Source organism: Ursus maritimus, unplaced genomic scaffold (genome assembly GCF_017311325.1).
Source record: "Ursus maritimus isolate PB19 unplaced genomic scaffold, ASM1731132v1 scaffold_13, whole genome shotgun sequence".
Lineage (NCBI taxonomy): Eukaryota > Metazoa > Chordata > Mammalia > Carnivora > Ursidae > Ursus > Ursus maritimus.
In genome coordinates, this window is record NW_024423675.1 from 41156271 (window position 1) to 41170140 (window position 13870).

The following is a 13870-nucleotide window of genomic DNA, read 5'->3' on the forward strand; positions in this document are numbered from 1 at the left end:
AAGTGTGACCTAAGCTCCCTTGCCCTATTTTTCTATCTGTCCATCTATCTGTCCATCCATCCATCCATCCATCCATCCATCCGCTAATCATCTCCTGTCGCTGTATTTTAGGACTAGAATTAGAATTCCTTAATGAACGCTTTATCGCGATGTCGTAAATCAACGCGTTTAACTGAAAAAGCGAAATAGGACTTTTTCAGACAGAAAATGTCTTAGTTGTTGAGAACTAGTTTTGCTAATTATGTTAAATGGTGGACCTTTAAGTTCAATGAGCTAACGAGAAAGTTCTCCGGTTTTGCCAAAAAATTAAAGTCCTTTTATATTATACTGTATGCCAGGAACTACGTACTTATGTTTAAATATCCGCAACAATGTACAAAGGTCACGCAGTTTTTTCGAAATCTTTTTAGGCGGTCCTCAAGCAAAAAAAAAGTCTAGCCCAATAGCAGTCCCTGCCCCCAATACCCGGACGTCGCCAAGCCCAGGAGCGGGAGGGGCCTGCCTTGGGGGACCAGGAAGGAGGAAGGGAAAGTGGGGAAAGGGGCGGGGGGGAAAGTGACGGGAGCAGTGAGAGCCGGAAATGACTGGCTAGCGAGGAACCCAGGGGCACCCTGTCCGGCGGCGCTCTAGCCCCCGCGTGCTGTCTCTATGCTCCCCCTGCGTCTGGTCTATTTATTGTCGCGGGGAAGAAGCGGCCGCCCAGTACCCGGAACAACAAAGCACGAAAGACGGAGCCCGAGCCTCGGGGGCTCCTAGCAACGGGCCGGGGCGGGAGTTCCATGGAGACTGGGGAGCGCGCTCGCCTCATCATCATCCTTGTCCTCCAGCTTATCCTTCGCGTCCGCCGCCCCCTCTTCCCACGGTAACCCCGTAGGCGACCCTGGGCGGGGGGAGCGCGGGCGACTGGGCGGCCTGAGTGCCGGGGCTCGTGTGTGCGGGCCGGGCCGTGCTGCGGGTGGGAGGTGCGGGGGCGGACGACCCGAGGAGATGAACTAAGGTGGGGGAAATGGGTCCGGGGGCCGAGGGAGGGTCTACTTCTTAGGAGGACAGGGTGATATTTGGGGAGCTCATCGGGGATAACGGCGTGGGGGCGGGGCGTCCCTGCCTGCGAGCGTTATCGAGCAGGGTGTAGCATAAGAAAAGAGGTATTTTATTCTTCGTGTTAGACACCCCTGGGAAAGACAGGAGAAGGGTGATTCCCCATCTGTCTCTGTGAAGCTCTCACCCAGAGGGAGAAAGATCGTGCAAAGATGCTAGGGGTCCATTGCTTCCCAGAAAACTTCAGCGGCCTCTGCTGCGGCGGGAAGGCTCCCAAATAGCACCTTCGCCGGTTCCTGGTGCTGGCAATGCCAACAGCCCCGCTTTATTACTATTATTGTTATTAACCAAATTAGGTTTGATGAAGGGTCTGGAACTAAGGAAGATAGAATGAATTGTGGGTAGGGCTGAGCAAGGATGAGACTTGGGATAAGTGCTTAATGATAGCCAGTTAAGAGCCCTAAAAGTAAATTTAATTGCGAATGACGGTTTTTAAGGCTCCTTCTGCAGAGATGTGCATCTGCGGACTCTGTCAATGTGCTCATTGCAATAAGACTCACACTGCAGCCAGTCCACATCTGTGAGCTCTCTGGCTGCATCTGTCACCTGCAGTTCCAAAGCGACACTGGCAGTTAACCAGCGTGGGCTTGGGTATTTAGGGTTAAGAACAGTGCCTTAAAATTGGCTCAAGGAAAAAAAAAAGAAAGAAAAAGAAAAAAAGAAACAAGCTTGGTGTGATTTTTGTGTGAAGAACCAATTACTGAATCACTCAGAAAACTGAAAAAGAGAAATACAAGGAAAAGAGTGAGCTATTCGAGCATAATCTGCTGTCTCTTAAAGTTTGAGAAAATGGCAGTTCATTCAAATGGAGAAGGGACTATTATCTCTGTTTTGAAAAATTATTCACAGTCTGATACATCCAGTTACATATTTATCAGCTTATATTACCTCCTTATGCTTTACATCACTATTTAATGGTTTTATGCCTTCCCAAATCATTCCAGGTCAGTAAATGAGGTTTCCCTGTGGCATACTGAAAAGGCTACATATACCTACTAGAGAATTTCATTTTTGTGTGCAGTGAGAATAAAGCTCTTCATATAAAATCGAGGGTTGAAGATGAAAATAAAACCGATAAGTCACAGAAGCAATTATGTCAACCACAGCCTCTGTTTGTCTCCCACTTTTTTCTGCTAAGCCTGGCTTGTCTTAAACAAAATGTGTCATCCTTATCCCCAGCCCCCTCTTTTCATACTCTCTGCCTTCAAAATCAGAAACTGTAATGATCTGCTATTAAGTGTTCTTGATTGGTTGACTGGTGCCAGAAGAGAGTTTTTAACTCAGGCATTTTCATGGAATTGAGATGAATTGAGGTGCAGTGTCTCTTGTTAAAGGAAGTTCACGGATGTGCAAATAGGTGGACAGTTTCCTTTAATGGGAAGTATAAACATTGGGAAACTTACAATTGCATTTTAGGACTCCTTAGAAGAAAAACACAGTATTGTCACCTTTAGGTTAACGAATCAAGGACTGTTGTTTAATCTTTTCATAAAGCTGTTCTTCTGTGAAGGATATCGTGGGGGATGACCACACTTGAGGCTGTTGGATGTTGAGTCCCAAGGTTTTCATAGTGCCTGTGAGACTTAGTGAATGTCCTCAGTCCGGGGTTGCCGTTGTGCTCACTTATCTAGATCTATTTCTGTTTACCTCTATCCCTTCCGTGTTGGAGTGGGGGTCAAGCCTAGCTTCCACTTTAGTAACAGTCCCAATTTCTGTGTTCCTTGCTCTCTACTACAACATTCCCAGTGTTTGGTGGTATTTTAGTTCCTCCCCTTATTTAATCATGCCTCAATCAAAATGATTTTTGTGCTGTTTGTATTATTTGTTTCTTACGGAGTTTTCAACCTATGTGGCTGGCCTATATATCTTTTTCATTAATGTTACTTTGTTGTATTTTCCTTCTGTATCCCTCCCCTTTAATTGGAGAATTGGAGTGGTCATGTCACATGTCTATATTCATTGTATTTGTGCAATACAACAGGTTAAGAGCCTGAGGCTGAGACTCAGAAGACTGTATTGAAATAAGACATGTACAAAATATTGTAACTTTTCAGAATTAAAGGTGTTTTTGAAGTTCAAGTGGCAGTATTATAACTGTAGACATAGTCACCTTTTTAAAGGTAAGAGAGTATTGTGGATTTTACTGCGTGCTTTTAATTGAAGCTCAGATTTTCATGATGCTTATTCAGAAAAACTTTTCTTAACATCAGTCTTTTCTGATTATTCCGCATCTGAATATTTGACCGAAATTATATTTTGCCAAATTTGAGGGAACGATTTAAGCGATTTCCACAAACTTTTCTTTATGTGGAAAATTTTTGTCTCAAAATTTTTGTGGATATACGGTAGTTCCCTGTTTACCTGTGGTTTTGCTTCCCATGGTTTCAGTTACCCTCGGTCAACCATGGTCTGGAAGCAGATGATCCTCAGAATGTTAATAGTAGCTTAACACTAGGTCATAGTGCCTACATCATTCATCTCACTTCATCTCAACACACAGACATTTTATCATCTCACATTATCACAAAAAGAAGGGTGAGTGCCGTACATGAAGATATTTTGAGAGAGAGAGAGACCGCATTCATGTAACTTCTATTGCACTATATTGTTATAATTGTTCTATTTTATTATTGTTGTTAATCTCTTACTGTGCCTAATTTATAAAGTAAACTTTATCATAAGGACATATGTTTAGGGGGAAATGTAGTATATATAGGGTTTGGTATTATATAGTTTCAGGCATCCACTAGGGGTCTTGGAACATACCCCCACAGATGAAGGGGAACTACTATAGACATATATAGAATGTGCAGAATTTGCTCTGAAGTAGAACAAATACATGTGAAATATGCAACTGAATATTTTTAGATTGTTATTTCTTATGGATGTCACACATTTAAAATAAATATTGTATAATCTAGTTGAGTGGGTGTCAGTGTTGTTTTTAGGTGAAGGAGGGCTGTATAATCTGGTGATTGATTTCCTTCTGTTGCATCATCGACCACGTGATGAAATTATTATTGCTTTGAAAAATAAAATTTACATTTATTTTAGAAGAATTTATAGTAGAATATTTCCACAGTGTCTCTAACTGAAAACCTGTAGTGCTTTGAAAATTTAACTGTGTTGTGACACTTGAATTAAAAAACAAGGATTTCCTGAAATTTATATTCATATTTGTTGCACCTTTTATATGCCTGATGCCACATCAGGTACGTACAGCTGAGTGAAGGGTGTTTCTCTTCAGGTGCTTTTTGTGCACTTGTAGATAGCAGAGACGTGATGTGCATGAATACCAAAACAGGACACACAAATGTGAATTTCAGACCCTATGTTACATACTGCCTGGTTCAGTTGGTGTACAGATTTCATCATGCCCGCTAAATTAGAAGTTTCTTGAGGATCAGGACCCTGAGTTGCCATCCCACTGTATAGTAATGTCATGCACGTGTGGGTGCATGTTTGAAGATTAACATGTTAATAAAAGGATAGGGAGTTATCTGGTAGATGAGGGAAATCTTTCAGGTATCTAATCTAATTAGTAACCTAATTCTTGATGCCTACAATTTCAACTTTTTTATGCTGGCTACGAGTTCTAAGCAGCAAAAATTTCTCTAACATGATTAGGGCCTTTTTTTTTTTGGACCAATTCAGATGATAAAAATATGGTTTACTGCCTTGAGTAGATGCAGTCTCTTCTCTTGTCCCTTGAATACCGCCTCGGGCAGTTTCAAAAAGGAGAAAGAGTATGTGCGTGTTTGAGGTCTTTCTAGGCCACGTATGCGAATTTGACTTTTGTATTGTGATATAGCTTTTTATTAAGTAGAGAGATAGAGTGTGTGTATTTGTGTAGTTGTGGAAAAACCAAGATTCCAGAAGTATGTCATTAATGAAAAAGGATCAGGTTGTATCAGAAATTATATTCATCTGGTTTTATCTTGCGACTGGTGATAAAATTCAAAGTTTGGTTTAAATGGCTTGTTTTGTATGGGAGACATGCTGCTAGGGATCCCATTAAATGTTAAAAAAATACACGTGAATTTTGGGACAGTTCAGATCGGCCTTCATGCAGGAATCAATAATGAAACTGTTTAAAATTTCACCAAAAAAATGCAGCACAAAAGTTTGGGTGGCACCTTTGACCACAGAGAATTCATTCATCAAGCAAGAGTACTGCAAAGCAGAGTATGTTGAGTTTTCTCAGGACATGTGTGGATGACTCTTAGTATTTTAAGTCAAAATTTTTTTATTAATTAAATAGTTCAAAGAATCAGGTGCTTACCGTCTTTTGCTGATAAATTACAGGTATTTTCATTGTGAGGCAGGACATTTTTGATCAAAATCAGTTATGCTTTCTTGGGATTAGGGTTGATACAGCGCCTGAGAGCATGGACTCTGGGTACAAGTTATCTGTGTTCAGCACAGTGGCTTTGCTGCTTCTTGATGATGTGGCCCTGAGCAAGTTATTTCACTGCCTTGATTCCCCCATTTCCTCAACCGCAGTATGGGGTTAATATTAGCACGAGGCTGTGGGGGTTGCTGTGAGAGCTGAGTGTAAAGCACCAGAACAATGCTCAGCACAGCGAGCTCAGAACCCTGAGCTGGTGCTCCCAGCCGCGGTACTAGGCAGCACATCAAAGGTGAACCAGCTGTATGCTTTGTTTCTTCCCTCTGGGGGCTTTCTATTAAAGCATCGGAATTCTTGATTTGCGGTCACTGACTGTGGGACTCATCTCCGCTGTTGGGTTTTGGGGGGAAGGAAGCACTTTTGTTTTAATTTTGAATGATCACACAGGCATCTGGTTATCACTTATGGCAGATGGACTGGGTAAAAAGAGACATCTCTGTTTCTTGGAAAAGGAAGGCCAACAAAGCCTGGTCTGGCAGCACGTAGCAGCTATTGAAATGCTATTACCCTGTGGACTTGACCGCTTGTTTTGCTGTACGGTGCTTCTGAATAAAAGGAGTAGACCCCGATGGTTTCATTTAGCAGAATTCGTCTTTAAAGTTAGAGGACACTATTTGTGCTTGTATAACCTGAAATGGTGGTAAACTTGAAACTCCTTGGTGTCTTTGTCAAGCCAGTTAACTTGAGTTTTCTGTGTCACTATAAATGTTCTACATAGTAGCTTTCTTGTAATTTTAGAAGTAGCTGAAACTGCTGCTCTGCTCCAGTAATTCAGGCGGCTCGAGAGTGACTGCCTAAGATTGGACAATTGTTTGTTTATGGTACGGCCAACACCATACTGCGGCTTACCTCATCAGGGGAATAACTTGATCATCGTGGCTTTGGTTAGGCTGTTATTGAAATGGTTAACTTTTTAAAGTTAAGTCCAAATGTTTTAGTTTAGTTATATGGACATTGGAAACTGCTGACAGAAAATAAATGTTTCTGCTTTTTCATGTAGACAATGAATTGCAAACTGTTCTTTCCCATTTTGGCTAATATCCAGCTCTTGGTTTTTAGTTGGCATCATATTTTTATAAAATGTATGTTACAGAAGTTTATATAAAACATGCTATTAAAATATGTAACGCTTTACATGTACAGAAGTGGAGTTGTATAACTCTTTCTACCATGTTGTGCCGTTTTTGTTTTTTTTAGTTGGTTTTTATACCATTTCCCCGTAAGAACACTGGTCAGTATGCTTGTATTTGGACATGTGGCTTTTGTTTTCCTGTTTAAAGAGAATGAAGTCTAGTTGATAGTGCTGATTTAGTCGAGTAATCACTACGTTGACCAGATGGATTGAGTATTGATAGAGTATTGTTAACATTATCCCCATAGCCATCGTAGATTCTGATCTGAAAAATACTGAGATAAGCAAAGAAATGGTCATGGCTATTTCACTGATATCTATATAGATATAGATATATTGATATATACATACACGCTTACATATATCCTTTAATTTTAGATATTCTAAGGACTGAAGTGGGAAATTTTTACAAAAACAGGTCTCTAAGGTGTCAGTATTGTCCAGAATAAAAGCCTGTTTTGAAATAAATGTTTGACTAACACATTGTTAATGTTTCCTTAGTGTTCTTTCCACCACACTTTCTCAGGAATAGGTGTTGCTGTCCTTGAGATATAAAGACAATAAAGCTAATGTGTAATCCAAAAGTACAAATACGAAGATGAATTTGGTTTTTTACTATGGTCAACATTTATGGAACCCATCATTGTTTGAACCTCAGCTAAGATTCATAGTAAACCTGAAGCTTTTGTGGAACAAGAACCACCCCATTCTTTTTAATTTTCCAAATACTTTTGTTGAGCAACAAAGCCTTTTTTTTTTTTTTTCTTACCAGCTTATGGCTACAGTGAGCTTCTTGGCTATCTCCAGTTATGGTATGCATGTGTAACCTACTGACGTTGTAATGAGCATCCTTTAATTGCTCGTGGGCTGACCGTATCCCAGGATCTCTGCTGGTGCCAGGTTAGGGTAGATGTGGAAGGCACAACCATGCTGAAGGTATAGTCACCAGTACATTAGACCTTCCTCAGCATGAACTTGGTATGCTGATCTCAAAGGTACACTAGATTTCTTAACCCAGTTCTCTACTCCTTTTTTGGTGGTGATGGGGGACCTAGAGGAAGGTATGTGACACAGGTCAACAGTTTAAAAGTCAACTGATGAAAAGCCACGCGAATAATACTTTTATCATCTTCTTTGCAGCATATTGCTAATGGAAATCTTTATGTCAGTGTAGCAGAGAAAAACCTTTGGGTGGCCAGTGATCTTGAAAATTCTGCTTTAGTGCATAGTACAATACTATTTGGATAATTGTTTAATTTGTGTGTCCATTAAGAATGTGTGTCTTTTAATTTACTCTTTCTAAGCTTTTTGTTTGGGGCCTATTAAATTGGAAGAGTTTCAAAGGTCTAAAGCTACATTCTTAATTTGTCTTGTGTTATATCCTCACTATCACTTGTTAAAGAGACGAATGATGGCTTTATCATCATACCCATTCAATTGGATGATTGACGTGCTGAAAGTAACTGACATGTTAGCTAGTCTATAGCCAGCTCTCAGGGAATGAACTTAGATTATGGATGAGTTAGGACCCTTGGGTTAAAATGGAGACTATAACTCTTAGGAGAAGGGGAAGGGAATATTTATACATCAAAAGTGCTTAGGATCTGTATGTATGTGTTTTAATTAAAACAATTCTTTCCTTACATCAGAAACATGTTTCTGTATTTGTAAAAGCTCCTGAAACACAATTACCTTTCAGGATCTGGGGGTCTAAACTAAAATCAATAATAACTTGTTAGGTGTATGAACACGAAGCAGAACATACCAGCAAGTTAAATAAGGAAATAATAGGAGGCTGCTAGAGAACTTGAGTGGTTTGGGGCTACTGAGATTATTTGTTATCGTGAAAAATGTCTGCCCTTCCTACTTATTCCCCAGCCCCACAATTCTCTCTTTTAATTGGTCTTATTCATTTCATTTATTATTCATTTAATTTAGCAACTATTTACTGAGTCGATGACCACCTGCCGGCTAGGCCAAATTCTAAGGACACACATTTGTATTAGACAGTTCTCTTCAAACAGTGTGGTAGACAGCCTTGCACACAGTGATGACAGAGACGGGACCTTTGCAGCGCCCTCTGCTTGGAGTCCCTCTCTCAGTGTTTCATGACTGGCCCCTTATCCTTCAAGATCTCATTTTAAGTATTTGTCATCTCTGAGGAAGTTAAGAGACCTGCCTGCATTATTCCCCCTAGAGTTTCTCTTGTGTCATCTTACTTCCTTTCTAACCTAGATCACATTCTCTCGTCGTTTTAATTGTGTGTCTGTTTGTTGTCAGATTCTACAGATGCTGTGGGGGGTGGCTTCCCTGACCATTTCGTTCTGAGCTGTATTCCCAGCGTCCAGCCACGGTCCCTGGTTCACATCAGCTGTATATTCGGTGAATCCACTTACAAGTACGAGTCTGTTGAAGCAGTGAGGAAAGGGCATCCTAGGCAAATACAAAATTAGGAAAAGTGCTGCTATTGCAGGAGAAATGGTAAAAAGTTGAGATTGTTAAGGTGTGTTGGAAGTGGAAGATTAGGTTACAAAAGGTAAATTGGAGACTTGGAGCTCACTGCATTCCAAGCCAAGCAAGCTAGATTCTATTTTGTCCTTGGAAGAGAGCCAAGAGACTTTTCTTTAAGCAGGGGTGTGGCACAATTAGGAAGATAATTCTGGTAGCTTATTTGGTAGATGGACTAGATTGTGGGGACTGCAGGCAGAGTTCCATTAGAAGGCTGTAGCCATAAGGACATGAGAAAGCCTCAAATAAAATGCTGATGCTTTGGAGGCAGAAAAAAGTTAGATGAAAAGTTAACTGGGTATAAGAGAAAAAGAAGAGCTGAAGGATGATTCTGAAATGTCTGATTCAGGTGTGTGAGTGTTGGAGGGTGGCTTCATTGACTGAAAGTAAGAATTAAGAGACCACAAGTATTTCTGAGGGGACTGATTAATTTTGGAAATGTTGGTTTAATTTAATGAGTATGCCAAACAGCCAGTTAGGAATATGGATTCGGATCTCTGATAGGTTTAGGATTGATGTAGGGACCATAAACTCTGTAGATAGCAACTGAAGCCTGGAAAGCTTAAAGAGAGAAAGGATTTATGGCAGTGGTTTATAAACTTCAGGGATCTTAAACTCGGGTTGAGAATATGGAAAAAAAAATGGCCTCCTCAGGTAAGCATCCATATTTGTGTGTATACAATTTCAAGGGGTTCCTCCCCTCTGGAACCTCTTGTTGAGCTCTTTCAGGGACTGTCATGGATTTCAATGAAGAACTTCCAATATAAGAAGCAGAAAGAAGTATTTGAGATGGCAGGAGAACATAGAAAGGTGCCTCAGAAGCCACAAAATAGGGGGTGGTGAGGGAGAATTTTGAGAATCAGGAGGTCCAGTAGGAGGGAGTTTCAACTGTGACATCAGATTCAGCAGTGAGCAACTCATTCGTCAACATCTCATACCATTCAGGACAAGGCAGACTGTGAAGGTTTCATGCGTGAATCAAGTTAAGGAAACAATGCATGGTAAACAGAGTGCAGAAGTCTTGATGTTCTCTAATGATAAACAGTCCTGATATGAGAATAGAGCCCATTTTAAGGACCTGCTGAAAGGGAAATACCATTACTTTGATGACCTATTGGCGTTTCAGCCCAGTGGCTCTCAACTGGCTGCCCATTAGAAACAGCTTAGGAATGTTCTTAAAAATTAGGGCCCTACGAAGGTTAGTTAATCAACATCTCTGGGAGTTGAGGCTTTTCGTAGTTTTTATTTTGTTTGTTGTTATCTTTTTTCTTAATGGTTAAGAACAGGTGTTCCAGTCAGAAAACTTCATTATCACTCTTGTTTTATGTTCTGTGTAAGAACCCTTTCTTTTACTTGTATGTTATCTAATTACTCAGCTTACTGTTGTGCTATTTTAAAATAGTTTTAGACTTTCTCATAGACCTCAGTTTCCAGTTTAAAAAATGTTACGGCTTTCTTCTACTCTTTAGCCCTGTTCTCCTTACCAAATGTTTTTGAGTGACACAGCCCCCAATCGATGAAAAACCTGACAGGTCTGAGAAAAATTAGGAATTCTTAATGGTGCTTACATGTGGAAAGAGTATTCATTCTCTAACCCTACTTGCTCTTATTTAAGTATGTTACTTTTTTACTAAATAGTAAAAACTATTTTTTACCTAGAAAAGTTTGAACTTTGTGTACTGTTTTCCCACTAGCCAACTTACTTCATCATTCTACCTTCCTTTTCTTAAAATGGCAGTCATGCGTGACATAGACCTTAAACAGGTTGTCTATATAAGAGCACACAGGTTATATGAAAGGTAAACCTGTAAAAACAGTTGAAAGGTAACTGTCAAAATATAAAGTTTCACATGTTGTGTTTTCACCTTGCCGTGTTTTCTCTTGATTAAATCTTGGCGAGCTGTCAGCATTCGAGTTTGAACCCTGTATTCGCACCCCTGAGTAAAAATCAGAATACAGAGGAGCTTGAACTTTATGCATGCCAACCCTGACACCAGCCAGAAGCTGAGAGAGGGGTTATTTGGTCTCTTAGCCACCTAGTGACTTAACATGTATACTTAAAAAGAAAATAATAATCTTCTTAAAAGTATGTGCTTTTATTAGCTTATTATCAAGTAACGGCTTAATTAGTCTAAGAAATTGTAGCTACTTAGGGGTAAGTTAGGACAAATATCAAGATTCTTTATAAAGTGATAAACTTACTAATTTTTGAAATGATAGCCCACAATATGGGAAAATATAGACATATAGACCTGTTGGAGAAAATTGATGCGTTACAAGTGAAATGAAATGTACGTAATAAATTTGCACTTAGAAATGAACATGATAAACAGTTGCGTTACCATTTAATTTGTAAATGTCACTCTTCTGTCTACCTGTGTTTGCCGGTACCTAGCTAAGTAGAAGTTAGCAAAATACACATTTTGTAATATGTAGAGTTGGTCAGATTGTTTTTTCCTCTCTCTTCCTATTCTCTTTCTCCCCTAAGCCCTCTCCCCCTGCCCCAAACCCCACACAATCAACACTTGGTTTAAAATGGTTTTGTTACTATTGGGGATTTTTTTTAATCACTGCTAAATTTATTTTTTAAAGTACTAATTTCATTTACTAGATACATCAAAATTATATTCCTTATTTTTTACCCCCTTGCTTTTAGACTTGAAGGAACACGACGTGTTTTTGTGTTCCAGAGCTTAAGGACCACAACAAATAATTGGAAATCCTTTCCATTTTTGAACATTTCTCTATTCATGGAAGATGAAGCAAGGAGATTATAATTGTAGCAATAAGAGTAGCTAAATATGAATGCTTACTGTGTTTTGCATGAAATATCAATTTTTGCAGCACTCTGTGATTGGTACTATTACCTGCCTTTTTTTTATAGATCAGGACATTGAGGCACAGAGGCGTTAAATAACTTACCCAACGTCACACTGCTGCTAAATGGTAGAGTCTGAATTTAACCCAAGTGATCTACTGCAGAGTCTAAGCTCTTACAATTTAGTGTGTGTGTGTGCGTTTATACTGCTTTCTGATCTCAAGCTAACAGTTAAGCTCTTGCAGACATTTTATTGAATGCGTTTAGTATCTTGGGAACTATGCTAAGGCTTGGGTACAGAAATAAGTAAGATTTGATCGAGTGTCTGAGGAGTCTATTGTCTACCAGGGCAACATAAATAAATAGGAAATTTCACTATGGTGTGGGAAAATACTGTGATACTGGTTTGCATAGTAACGTGGTAATGGGACTCAAGAGTAGGGATACCCTGGCTCAGTCTTAGGGATCAGATATCTTAGTTCCTTTGATTTCTTATTTTACCCGTCATGGTTTTAATTACCTTCTATACTAGGGTTTTCAAATTTTCACCTCTAATCTAGACTGACTTGTCCTGAGTGATGGACTCTTATCTGATTGTCTGCTTTGGACCTCCCTTTGGGTGTCTCACAGGTTCCTTCAGTTCAGCATTTCTCCAACAGAATCCTTACCCCTCCTTCTTGTCCCATCGCCTCTGCAACCTACTCTCCGTCCAGTGCTTCTGTCTCAGTAAATAGTGTCTTAGGCCACAAACCTGGAGTCATCCTCCATCTCTCCTTTCCTCTTCCCCATATCAGCCACAAAGCTCTGTTCCCTCATCTCCCAAAAATGTTGCTCTTCTGTCTACTACTTTCCATCTTCATCCACCCTGGTCTCCACTGCTGTCCTCTCTCACCAGGACTGCTCCACTAGACCCTGACTGAGTTTCCTGCCCATTCTTATCATCCAGTCCATTCTTCCATTACAGAAGTGCCAGTGATATATTTTTAAAAAGCAAATACTTCATGTCATTTCTTGCTTCTCTTTTAGTTCCCCATTACTCGTGGGATGAATGTGAAAATCCTTAATATAGCCTAGAAGGCATGATTTGGCCCCTCACTGCATTTGCAGCCTGATCTTTGCCACTCTTGCCCTTCTTTGAGTGTGAATGGTTCATACTCTCAACTCACTTCGCAGCTGAGAGCTGCTGAATTCCCTCTACCAGGTCTTGTTCTTGCTGGAGCCCTGTCCCCTAGCAGGAAGCCTAATGCTTAGATTTCCAATTTATTGTTATGGAATTGATTGAATGAAGGTGATGCTGAGCTATAGAACAAATAGGAGTGAGCCAGGTGAAGAATTTTAGCAGAAGGAATAATATAAGCAGGCAAAAGATTAATTTTCTTTAACATATAAGAGCTTGCATGAATCAGTAAGGAATCTCAGAAGGAAAATGAACAAAGGACCTGAGACCGTTAAATAGAGTAAATACGAGGAGTAATATTTTACAAGCTCACCCTCATTAGTATTTAAGTTCACCCTCAGCAGTTATTTCAATTTTGCTTTCTTTCATATCTCAGATTGCCAAAGATTTTGACAAAATACTTGGTTGAGTAAACATGACCGCATATACATGTGATCTCAATCTTGTTTAATATGCAGATAAGTAGAAGGATTCAAAAGCCTAGAAACACGTGCCTATATGAGCATAGAGGAAAAAAGCTTAGCAATTATCACTGTGGTAGGACTATGAATGACTTGTTTTTCTTTGAGTATTTTTTATGTAATCAGAAAATGACATGCTATCTTACTTAAAAATCATGTATTAAGACCATCTATTTGAAATAATAAGAAGTATATCAGGTGGATGCCTAGGTGGCTCAGTTGGTTAAATGTCCGACTCTTGATTATGGCTCAGGTCGTGATCTCATGG

The 13870-nt window shown here is 39.8% G+C and overlaps 1 protein-coding gene across 1 annotated transcript in view; it reads left to right on the forward strand.

Moving 5' to 3' along the window:
• The first annotated feature begins 832 nt into the window (after nt 1-832).
• TBPL1 (TATA-box binding protein like 1) overlaps nt 833-13870 on the forward strand; it is a 32845-nt gene continuing 19807 nt past the window's right edge. Inside the window, exon 1 of the mRNA XM_008691073.1 lies at nt 833-862. The gene's annotated coding sequence lies outside the window, so the exon portion shown is untranslated. The remainder of the gene's footprint in view (nt 863-13870) is intronic.